The 12923-nt window shown below is 42.0% G+C and overlaps 1 protein-coding gene across 2 annotated transcripts in view; it reads right to left on the bottom strand.

The window, feature by feature from the left end:
* Positions 1 to 12256, bottom strand: part of LOC111959346 (melanophilin-like) — a 127528-nt gene extending 115272 nt beyond the window's left edge. For both annotated transcript variants that reach the window (XM_070437622.1, XM_023980846.2), the window contains exon 1: positions 12174 to 12256. The gene's annotated coding sequence lies outside the window, so the exon portion shown is untranslated. The remainder of the gene's footprint in view (positions 1 to 12173) is intronic.
* Between the last annotated feature and the right edge of the window lie 667 nt (positions 12257 to 12923).

The raw sequence follows: 12923 nt of genomic DNA, 5'->3' as shown, positions 1-12923 counted from the left end.
TTACGTGTATGACCTTATTCTTTGTATCTTAAAGAAATTAGCTTGACTAAGCTAGCTAATATTGAACCTGGTTGGTTAGCTACTTGCAGATTCATGTAGGGTAGTTAACATCATGAGTTGGGATTATGGTTCATTGTTTACCTACCTAGCTACGTGTTTTAACAAAATTCTCTTGTCTGAGTGTGCCGGAGCGCAGAATTGTGCATCCATTGCGCGCTCTGAACTCTCTGAGAGTGAAATGCTCTGAATTTACTAACGGACAATCTGACAGCACAGTTGCAGTCACCAACGCTCTAGATAACATAACAGCCTAACCATCTCTGCTATGGCAAGTAATGTTCAGTGTGCTGTTCTCTCATTTGTATCTGGAAGTAACTAGCAAGTTAGCTTGGGTGCTTGACTGCTGTGTGTACAGAACGCCCGGATCAACCCTTAAAGAGATGCGTGGGGATGAAGTTTAAGAAATGCTGAATGGGTGTGGGTAGACAAAGAAGGGCTCTCCAGTAGTAGTACCAAAACATTCAAAGACAATTTTCTCAAAAGTGAGTTTACAAGTTTATCAACTTTCAAAGCAAAATTACTTTCCCATTGTTCCTCAACTGTAGTGTAAGATATAACATTCTGTAGCTCTGAGTAGGGTTGCAAAGGGTCAGAAACTGTCTGACTGAATTTTTCCAGAAATTTTCCATGGGTAGTAAAGCCTGGGAATTTTTGGAATTTAGCTCAAATTCATCAAAAAAGTTAGCTTACAACAGTGAACCATTTTATGTGGGATACACATAAGGCAATTCTAGGTCTTGTGGCATATTTTGGTTAAACTATCCCCAATTCAATGGAATTGCAACCCTCTGCATGAACAGTGCATTCTTCCATCACATGTGCAGTGCACTTTTCCATCACATGTACAGCTGATTCTCAAGATCTTGCACACTAATGAGATGCTATTGAGCCCACACTACTACACTGTCTGAGCCAAGGACTACATGCTTTCTGGTAAGTTTTGATTACAATACTGGTTGGGGTGAATATATTTTATATGACATACATCATTTTTTGTTAAGTAATAAATAGTAGCCTATGGGGCGTCAGATAGCTTAGGGGTTAGAGTGTTGGACTAGCAACCGAAAGAAGAGTCTCTGAGCTGAGAAGGTAAAAAAAATGTTGTTCTGCCCCTGAATAAGGCAGTGAACCCACTGTTCCTAGGGTGTCATTGAAAATAAGAATTTGTTCTGAACTGACTTGCCAAGCTGCAACATCGAGAGCATCTTGACTGGTTGCATCACTGCCTGGTACGGCAATTGCTCGGCCTCCGACCGCAAGGCACTACAGAGGGTAGTGCGTACGGCCCAGTGCATCACTGGGGCTAAGCGGCCTGCCATCCAGGACCTCTACACCAGGTGGTGTCAGAGGAAGGCCCTAAAAATTGTCAAAGACCCCAGCCACCCCAGTCATAGACTCTTCTCTCTACTACCGCATGGCAAGCGGTACCGGAGTGCCAAGTCTAAGACAAAAAGGCTTCTCAACAGTTTTTACCCCCAAGCCATAAGACTCCTGAACAGGTAATCAAATGGCTACCCGGACTATTTGCATTGTGTGCCCCCAACCCCTCTTTTACGCTGCTGCTACTCTCCGTTTTTCATATATGCACAGTCAATTTAACTATACATTCATGTATATATGTACATACTACCTCAATTGGCCCGACCAACCAGTGCTCCCGCACATTGGCTAACCGGGCTATCTGCATTGTGTCCCGCCACCCACCACCCGCCAACCCGTCTTTACGCTACTGCTACTCTCTGTTCATCATATATGCAGTCACTTTAACATGTACATACTACCTCAATCAGCCTGACTAACCGGTGTCTGTATGTAGCCTTGCTATTTTTATAGCCTCGCCACTGTTTTTCACTGTCTTTTTACTGTTGTTTTTATTTCTTTATTGTTCACCTAATACCTTTTTTGCTCTATTGGTTAGAGCCTTAAGTAAGCATTTTACTGTTACATTTTACCTGTTGTATTCTTCGCACGTGACAAATAAACTTTGATTTGAGTTAAATAAAGGTAAAAAAAAAAAAAAAATGAAAAAACAGCAAAGTGAGTTTAAATCATTTCTAACTTGTTAACAATTTATGCTGGTTAGTTTTTGCTACCATGTGGGTTTTAGCTTGCTCGAGCCTGCTAACTGAGGAGTGTTAATTCACCTGTTTCCATACATGTTTCCTTTTAAAACATTTATCTTACAAATGAGTTAATTAATCTAACTGCTTAACTATTTATCTGTACATGGAATTGTATTTGTTTATTTAAAATAGAAATGTTCTTGTATTTACAGGAAAATGCCACGGGCACTATCTGATGTGTGGAGACATTTCACTGCAGCTAATGTAGAAGAAAAAGCTGTGTACATTTGCAAATACTGTGCCAAATCATATGTGAAGAATGCAACAAATCTGCAGAATCAACTGGCCAAGTGCATAAAGTTCCATCAGCGCTCACAACAAGCAACCTCTGACAAAAGTCCCTCTACTTCTATTCGAGGTGAAAATGATGAATCGGACACCTTATCGATAGCAACTGTCTTGCTCGAGCTGTGTGTGCAACTGGTTCACCTCTGATGCTCACAGGCAATGTGTATTGGAAGAAATTTCTGAATGTTCTTTGCCCAGCATACACCCCTCCAACCAGACATGCTTTATCTACTCATTTGCTGGATCCAGAGTTCAAGTGAAGGTCAAGCAAATCATAGAGAAAGCAGACTGTATTGCAGTCATCTCTGATGGGTGGTCGAATGTTCGTGGGCAAGGAATAATTAACTACATCATCTCCACCCCTCAACCAGTATTCTACAAGAGCACAGACACGCACAGACACAAGGGACAACAGACACACCGGTCTCTACATTGCAGATGAGCTGAAGGCAGTCATCAATGACCTTGAACTACAGATTTGCACTGGTGATAGACAATGCTGCGAACATGAAGGTGGCTTGGTCCAAAGTGGAGGAGTCCTACCCTCACATTACACCCATTGGCTGTGCTGCTCATGCATTGAATCTACTCCTCAAGGACATCATGGCACTGAAAACAATGGATACACACTACAAGAGAGCCAAGAAAATGGTTAGGTATGTGAAGGGTCATCAAGTTATAGCAGCAATCTACCTCACCAAGCAAAGTGAGAAGAATAAGAGCACCACATGGAAGCTGTCCAGCAACATCCATTAGGGTGATATTGTCATCATGTTTGACAGTTTTCTGAAGGGGAAGGAGTCTCCAAGAAATGGCCGTATCACAGTTTGCCGATATGGACAGCCCCATCCTCTTGGATGATGTATTTTGGGAGAGTGGTAAGCAGCCTGAAACCAGCCTGTAGCCATTGCACGGATCGAGGGAGACAATGCCATCCTGTCTGATGTTCAGACTCTGCTTGCAGATGTATGAGAAGAAATCTGTACTGCCCTGCCCACTTCACTGTTGCTCCAAGCAGAGGAAACTGCAGTTCTGAAATACATCAAAAAGCTTTAAGACTTCTGCCTAAAGCCCATACATGTTGGACCCCAAGTATTCTGGCAAAAGCATCCTCTCTGGTGCAGAGATCAACAAGGCCTATGGTGTCATCACAATCATGTCACATCCCCTTTGCCTAGAGCAGTAGCAATGGCTACTGATATAGGTTTCAGGCTGCTTACCACTCTCCCAAAATACATCATCCAAGAGGAGCCTCTTGATGGGGCTGTCCATATCGGCAAACTGTGATATGGCCATTTCTTGGAGAGACTCCTTCCCCTCCAGAAAACTGCGGACTCTCCTTCACTGCAGCCGACGTGAGTAAAACATTTAAACGTGTTAACCCTCGCAAGGCTTCAGGCCCAGACGGCATCCCCAGCCGCGTCCTCAGAGCATGCGCAGATCAGCTGGCTTGTGTGTTTACGGACATATTCAATCAATCCTTATCCCAGTCTGCTGTTCCCACATGCTTCAAGAGGGCCACCATTGTTCCTGTACCCAAGAAAGCTAAGGTAACTGAGCTAAACGACTACCGCCCCGTAGCACTCACTTCCGTCATCATGAAGTGCTTTGAGAGACTAATCAAGGACCATATCACCTCCACCCTACCTGACACCCTAGACCCACTCCAATTTGCTTACTGCCCCAATAGATCCACAGACGACGCAATCGCAACCACACACTGTGCACACTGCCCTAACCCATCTGGACAAGAGGAATACCTATGTGAGAATGCTGTTCATCGACTACAGCTCAGCATTTAACACCATAGTACCCTCCAAACTAGTCATCAAGCTCGAGACCCTGGGTCTCGACCCCGCCCTGTGCAACTGGGTACTGGACTTCCTGACGGGCCGCCCCCAGGTGGTGAGGGTAGGTAACAACATCTCCACCCCGCTGATCCTCAACACTGGGGCCACACAAGGGTGCGTTCTGAGCCCTCTCCTGTACTCCCTGTTCCCTCACGACTGCGTGGCCATGCACGCCTCCAACTCAATCATCAAGTTTGCGGACGACACTACAGTGGTAGGCTTGATTACCAACAACGACGAGACGGCCTACAGAGAGGAGGTGAGGGCCCTCAGAGTGTGGTGTCAGGAAAATAACCTCACACTCAACGTCAACAAAACAAAGGAGATGATTGTGAACTTCAGGAAACAGCAGAGGGAGCACCCCCCTATCCACATCGACGGGACAGTAGTGGAGAGGGTAGTAAGTTTTAAGTTCCTCGGCGTACACATCACAGACAAACTGAATTGGTTCACCCACACAGACAGCGTTGTGAAGAAGGCGCAGCAGCGCCTCTTCAACCTCAGGAGGCTGAAGAAATTCGGCTTGTCACCAAAAGCACTCACAAACTTCTACAGATGCACAATCGAGAGCATCCTGTCGGGCTGTATCACCGCCTGGCAACTGCTCCGTCCACAACCGTAAGGCTCTCCAGAGGGTCGTGAGGTCTGCACAACGCATCACAGGAAGGCCATAAAGATCATCAAGGACAACAACCACCCGAGCCACTGCCTGTTCACCCCGCTATCATCCAGAAGGCGAGGTCAGTACAGGTGCATCAAAGCAGGGACCGAGAGACTGAAAAACAGCTTCTATCTCAAGGCCATCAGACTGTTAAACAGCCACCACTAACATCGAGTGGCTGCTGCCAACATACTGACTCAACTCCAGCTCACTTTAATAATGGAATTGATGGAAATGAATCAAAAATGTATCACTAGCCGCTTTAAACAATGCCACTTAATATAATGTATATCTATATACTGTACTCTATATCATCTACTGCATCTTGCCATCTTTATGTAATACATGTATCACTAGCCACTTTAAACTATGCACTTTTATGTTTACATACCCTACATTACTCATCTCATATGTATATACTGTACTCGATACCATCTACTGCATCTTGCCTATGCCGTTCTGTACCATCACTCATTCATATTTCTTTATGTACATATTCTTTATCCCTTTACACTTGTGTGTATAAGGTAGTAGTTGTGGAATTGTTAGGTTAGATTACTCATTGGTTATTACTTGCATTGTCGGAACTAGAAGCACAAGCATTTCGCTACCCTCGCATTAACATCTGCTAACCATGCGTATGTGACAAATAAAATGTGATTTGATTTGATTAGATGAGGGCAAGGTTATTGGCAGTCTGGCGAAGTCCATTTCCAAGCAAGGGCTTTGGGATGGAGATGCAACATGGCAGTCGTGCCAATATATCTCATCAGCTACTTGGTGGAAGCGACTTTGTGGATCTGAGGCTCTTTCCCCTGTTGCCTCCATCATCCTCCAAATCCCACCAACATCAGCCGCCTCAGAGCGCAACTGGTCCATGTTTGGGAACACACACACCAAAGCACGCAACAGGCTGACCAATACCAGGGTTGAAAAATTGGTGGCCATCCGGGCAAATTTGAGGCTTTTTGAGCCTGACAACGAGCCATCCTCAACAAGGTTGGAAAGTGACAGTGAAGATTAGGCCTCAGAGTCTGATGTTCAAGAGGCTGACATTGAGGAGGTCCAGGGAGAAGACATGGAAGCCTGAGAGGAAGACAACCAAAGCATTAGTTTCTAGACTATCATTTTACAGATGTATGTTGAAAACGTTTTTGGGAGATCCGATGGATCATTGGGGATCATTCAATATTCCCTTTTGTTTTTCAGTGAAATCATCCCATTTGAAAAGTCAACTCATTTAATTAAAGTTCAATTCGTAACTAAATCGTTTTTTAAATTTCTATTGAAAGGATTTAATCATTTGCAATTCTGTCTCCATATGATATGGTAAATATATCCAATGCAAAAAACATCTACATTTAAATGGTATTAATATTAATTTGCATATATTTCTGTTAATTCCCATATATTCCCATTAATTCCCATATATTCTCGTTAAATCCCACGGAAAGTTCCACCTCTGAATATTCCCCAAAATGTCCAACCCTAGCTCTGAGTGTCTACATTTATAAAAAACACAATTTCAAATTTTGCTACATAAGGCCAATTTGAGCCGGTCGGTCACATTTACTCTCATGGGTGGCCAATTAGATCTATCTGAAAGCCACAACCCTAATAAGACACTTCTCCTGAAAATAACCTAAGGATTACATTCAAAAAGACATAGCTGCTAGGTCAACCAGGCATGAAAGTAAAAAATACCCAACTGATGGTTAAATGAACCTGTGTTTGAGTAATTCCAACAACCCAACATGTTGGGTTATTCATACAATATTTACCCAGCGCTGGGTTACCAACCGAAATTGGGTGGAGGACTTGGGGGCTCTTTAATTTTTGTCCACTTTGCCTCTATTTTACCTGAACCAGTTCCTTGGACTGACTAAATGTAAAACAGCCAACGTAAACAAGGTACATAAAATACATATTTTCAGGGGAACCTGTCACAATCTAGAATACTGCAACATTAGGCCTACCCATTCTATATTTCCCTTTTCCTCATCATTTGGTGAGGGTTAGATAACCCAACCCGAAATGTATACATTTGAAACGCTTTGAATGCAATCATATTTATGGTATTGATATTGTGTTGCAATGTTATTCAAACCCATTTGTGAATGACAAATGAAATGTATTCATCTTGAGTCTAATGTTCAGTAGGGAGGTGGTAGTAGTTTTTTTGTAATTGTCAAAAGCATAATCATTCAAGCAATCCAACACTTAGTTTAGAAGTCTTGCTAAATTGCTTTCTCCCAATCCAGTGCAGCCTCATGTATTTAAGTAATAATGCCCGGGAAGCCGGTGTTTAGAGGAAATATTGGCACGGCTGTTGTTACATATTAAAATAATGAATGACATACAGTACCAGTCAAAAGTTTGGATACACCTACTCATTCAGGGGTCTTAATCCATTGTAGAATAATAGTGAAGACATCAAAACTATGAAATAACACATGGAATCATGTAGTAACCAAAAAAGTGATGTTATATTTTGGATTCTTCAAAGTAGCCACCCTTTGCCTTGATGACAGCTTTGGCATCAAACTGCTTCATGAGGAATGCTTTTCCAACCGTCTTGAAGTAGTTCCCACATTTGCTGAGCACTTGTTGGCTGTTTTTCCTTCACTCTCTGGTCCAACTCATCTCAAACCATGTTAATTGGGTTGAGGTTGGGTGATTGTGGAGGCCAGGTCATCTGATGCAGCACACCATCACTCACCTTCTTGGTCAAATAGCCCTTACACAGCCTGGAGGTGTGTTTTGGGTCATTGTCCTGTTGAAAAACAAATGATAGTCCCACTAAGCCCAAACCAGATGGGATGGTGTATCGCTGCAGAGTGCTGTGGTAGCCATGCTGGTTAAGTGTGCCTTGAATTCTAAATAAATCACAGACAGTGTCACCAGCAAAGCACCCCCACACCATCACACCTCCTCCTCCATGCTTCAGTGGGAACAACACATCTGTTCACCTACTCTGCGTCTCACAAAAACATGGCGGTTGGAACCAAAAGTCTCAAATTTGGACTAATCAGATGCAAGGACAGATTCCCACCGATCTAATGTCCATTGCTCGAGTTTCTTGGCCCAAGCAAGTCACTTCTTCTTACTGGTGTCCTTTAGTAGTGGTCTCTTTGCAGAAACTCGACCATGAAGGCCTGATTCACGCAGTCTCCTCTGAAAAATGTATGTTGAGATGTGTTCGTTCTAAAAGTTCCATTGCCATGATGGCTGGCAACGTTATTATCCCTTACTTGCTAGCTAGCCAACTTTGACTGACACAGTCATGTCAAACAGTGCAGCCATAATAACATCAAAGTAGCTGTGTTTGTTTAAGCTGTTTTCTAGTGATTTTCTGGGATACATCCATAACAATGAGCTATTGATGTGCGATTTCACCTGGCCTAGAACATTTGCTCTCTCGCCAGGCCACTGTTCAGAAGAGATAGCCAACTACACAGCTAACACAATCACTTCAAACTGAAGCTGGAATGACAGCAAACTAGCTGCATTTCGTGTTTTTCTATTGGCATTTCATTGTATATATCCATAAAAATGATGCTGATTCATGATTTCGATTGGCTGAGAAAAGCTGCCAGCTTGTCTGTCTCATCCCGACTCCTGACACGTCCATTACCATAGGACAGCTGGAGATCGAATTTCAATATTGAAACAATGTTGCAAATGTCGGATAGGCAGACAACAATGTTATTACAAATCTCCGCTGTTGAAACCCAAATGCTAGTCTAAAAGAAATGTCTACATGTTTTTTACAGGGTAGATCTAGTATATGAATTGCCTGGCTGAGCTGATGAGACAGTGGATTGCGCAGTCAGATGGAACAGAGCAAATAGGCATTTCAACATCATAGATTTAGCCAGTGGTAACTTGTGGAGTAAACACCAGCTGGAATGCGGTTTTAACCAATCAGCATYCAGGATTAGACACACCCGTTGTATAACCACACATATCCACTGTATCCCCATGCCAAACCAGTCATATAGTTGGCAGTATTGTTTAATTGCTACCATTTAAGGTGGTGATAAATCCCAACAGATTATGTAAAAAATCGGAGTTTAATAGCAGCGTTCTGGACTACAGCAGTGTAAGGCCTCCAAGGAATTGGGCAATTCATTTCATCTGAGGAGTGAACAGACAGTAGGCTAATACTATAATAAACTAGTTATTTATTTATAGGAAATGCAATGTGGCCATAAAAGTATTTTCTTGCAAGTTGTGACCTTTTTATTTTGTTAAAGGGATAGTTCACCTAATTTACAAAATTACATACAGTGTATTCACACCCCTTTACATTTTCCACACTTTGTTGTGTTATAGCCTGAATTTAAAATTTAGATTTTGTGTCACTGCTCTGCACACAATACCCCATAATGTCAAAGTGGAATTATGTTTCTAGAAATGTTACTACTTAATAAGAAATGAAAAGCTGAAATGGCTTGCGCGTCAATAAATATTCAACCCCTTTGTTATGGCAAGCCTAAATACGTTCAGGAGTACACATGTGCTTAACAAGTCACATAATACATTGCATGGACTGTGTGCAATAATGGTGTTTAACATGAATGACTGCCTCATTCCTGTACCCCACACATACAATTATCTGTAAGGTCCCTCATTTGAGCAGTGAATGTCAAGCAGTGAATTTCAAACACAGATTCAACCACAAAGACCCTGGAGGTTTTCCAATGCCTTGCAAAGAAGGGCACCTATTGGCATATGGGTAAAAAAAGAAGACTTTGAATATCCCTTTGACCATGGTGAAGTAATTAATTACACTATGGATGGCGTATCAATAACCCAGTCACTACAAAGATACATGTGTCCTTCCTAACTCAGTTGCCGGGGAGGAAGGAAACCACTCAGGGATATCACAATGAGGCCAATGGTGACTTTAAAACAGTTACAGAGTTTAATGGATGTGATAGGAGAAAATTGAGGATGGATCAACAAAATTGTGGTTACTCCACAATACTAACCCAAATGACAGTGTGAAAAGAAGGAAGCCTGTATAAAATACAAATATTCCTGTTTGGAATAAGGCACTAAAGTAAAACTGCAAAGAAATTTGAATGCAAAGCATTGTGTTTGGGGCAAAACCAACACAACACGTCACTGAGTACCACTCTTCAAACATGGTGGTGGCTGGATCATGTTATGGGTATGCTTGTCATAGACAAGGTCTATGGATTTTTTTAATCTCCAATTTCCATCTTGTCTCCCGAACGGAATCGGAGGGCGAAGATGGAGTCATACGTCCTCCGAAACATGACCCACCAAACCGAGCATCTTAACACCCGCACAATTAACCCGTACGCCAGCCACACCAATGTGTCGGAGGAAACACCATTCAACTGATGACCTAGGTCAGCCTGCAGGCGCTCGGCCAGCTGCAAGAAGTCGCTAGAGAGCGATGAGCCAAGTAAAAGCCCCCCCGGCCAAACCCTTCCCTAACCCGGACGATTCTGGGCCATTTGTGCGCCACCCTATAGGACTCCCGATCACGGCCGGTTGCGACACAGCCTGGGATCAAACCCGGGTCTGTAGTGACACCTCTAGCAGTGTGATGCAGTGCCTTAAACCGCTGTGTCAATCAAGAGGCCCTAGTGAGTGTTTTTAAAAATAAACGGCATAGAGCTAAGCACAGGCAAATTGTAGCGGAAATCCTGCTTCAGTCTGCTTTCCAACAGACACTGGGAGACAAATTCACATTTCAGCAGGACAATAACCTAAAACACAAGGCCAAATCTACACTGGGGTTGCTTACTCCATGCCAAAGGTGATTCTAACATGTATTGACTCAGGGATGTGAACATTTATATAAACAAGATATTTCTGTATTTCATTTTCAATATATTAGCAAAGATGTCTATCTTAAGATTTTTGCACATCATGTTCAAAACATCTATAAGTGTCTTTGTTGAGCTTCACAATCAATTTGAGACACTTTCGGATGATTTGGATATGATGCGCAAAAAATGCTATTATCTGTCACATGACATGAATGGGATTTGTGCCACAAATGCTAAAATGTTAGCATGTGGAAACGTGCCAGGGAAACGAAACCATAGCATGGATTGCTGTCATACTTTGTCGAAAGTCTGCTTAAAGGGTAAGGAAACTAATGTAATTTTGTAATTTGGGTGAACTAGCAAGCTGGTCGCATTGGTGAACCCATGCTATTACTTAGCTATAGCACGGCATTTTTATTTTTATTTTTTATTTTTAGAAAAGATTGTAGAAGGTGGGTAAAATAAGTATTAAACGATATCACAACATGCTTCAGTCATATCATATATGTATCAATATTGGTGTCCGACACTAATCATAATCACACCTCATTCCCCTATATTTTTTAAATACTATTTTACTCCATGATTCTGTTTGTGGTGAAAGGTTCCTCTGTCTGCTGCGCCAGCACTATCATGTGACCTAGCGTTGGCACAACTCAGAACCATCACATCACTCTCCAGTGGAGCAGATTATAGCCAGTCTGTCTGGACTCCATGCAATTTAGTCTGTGCACATTTTCCCAGACCCAGGCATCACAATACATGTTTTGAGATAAGCTGAAAATGGGGAAACTTGCACTCATGCCCACAGACAGACAGACAGACAAGTCATTGTGTGAGGGGAAACAAGCATACTTTGTCACACCAATAATAATGGTGTCCACACTGGGCCGTGCAGCAGAATGTAACAGGTGTATAGGCTAAATTTGCTCAGTATTCACTATTTGCAAAAAGTATGAGTTTGCAAAACTTGAGGTGAATATATATTTGCATTTATGGGAAATTAGTCGTTATAAACTATACTCAATCTCTCAAAATACTATTTGGCTAAATGCCGCATAAACCACGTTAATCAGTGAATTCATATTTATTGGCAAGAATGCACAGCTATCAAAAAAAACAATGGTGCGGACAATTTTGAAAGTTACTCAAGAAAATAGTAAATCAATTTGTCAAATGATCGAGGTTGCACTTGCAAAAGGAATACTGAGACGACTCAAAACAGAGACCTTATCACGCCATCCCTCATGTTACATTTGGGAATGTAGAAGGCAAAAGGCATTAACCTATTTTACTTCAGGGCCATTACTATAGGCCTATACTTCTACAAAGCGGTAATGTAGCCTATTATTAGCACAGCAACCCTGTAAAATATTACACTTACCTTGACCTGCGCGCTAACTTCGTTCGTAGCCTTCCCTGTGGCACATTCCCTTGAGAGAACTTGACAGACCGACTGCATAAGGGGGCAAATCCAGAAATGGTAATCACATGTCTTGTTAACAAGAGAGAAGAAAGTCTCCGCCTCCCTGCACTAACTTCAAAAGGTCAGGCTCAATAATACTCACTAAATCCTTATGTGAATTTTTATGATGTTGATTGCTATTTGAGTTTGTCTCTATTGTCGACATAAGAAGTAGGCCCTATTAAGCCTTAATAAGCCTTAAATAAATATAAATGATTTGAAAAACTTTTCCTAAAAAGTTATTCATATTGATTCAGTTTAGACAATCGATTAGGAAGTATGGCCAATAATGTCAAAATATATTTGGGCCATGAGTATATTTAAAAAAACTTGTATTTATCCTTTATGTAACCAAGGAAGTCACAATTGGGATTGACATCTCTTTTTCAAGTCCGAGTGTGAGTGAGTGTGTGGTATTAGTGATCGTGCTTCAAAACAATGTGACAAAGTGTTGGGACTGTTTCCCTCAGTGGCATTTCAGGACATGACATATGACATATGGAGGCAAAGTATTTGGAGAGAGCAGGAGGACGTCCTGTTACTTTCTCTCAAATTAACTGAAGAAAAACACTCAATGCACAGCTGAAAGGCAAAACAATAGCTCTCTCAACAGATCCTCACTTTCCAGGTTATAATGACAGGTCTAGTGGAAATCTAGAACACTTGAAC

The sequence above is a fragment of the Salvelinus sp. IW2-2015 genome, linkage group LG36 (assembly GCF_002910315.2).
Source record: "Salvelinus sp. IW2-2015 linkage group LG36, ASM291031v2, whole genome shotgun sequence".
NCBI classification, from domain to species: domain Eukaryota; kingdom Metazoa; phylum Chordata; class Actinopteri; order Salmoniformes; family Salmonidae; genus Salvelinus; species Salvelinus sp. IW2-2015.
Note: the sequence above shows the minus strand (reverse complement) of the source record. Positions and strands in the feature narration are given on the sequence as shown.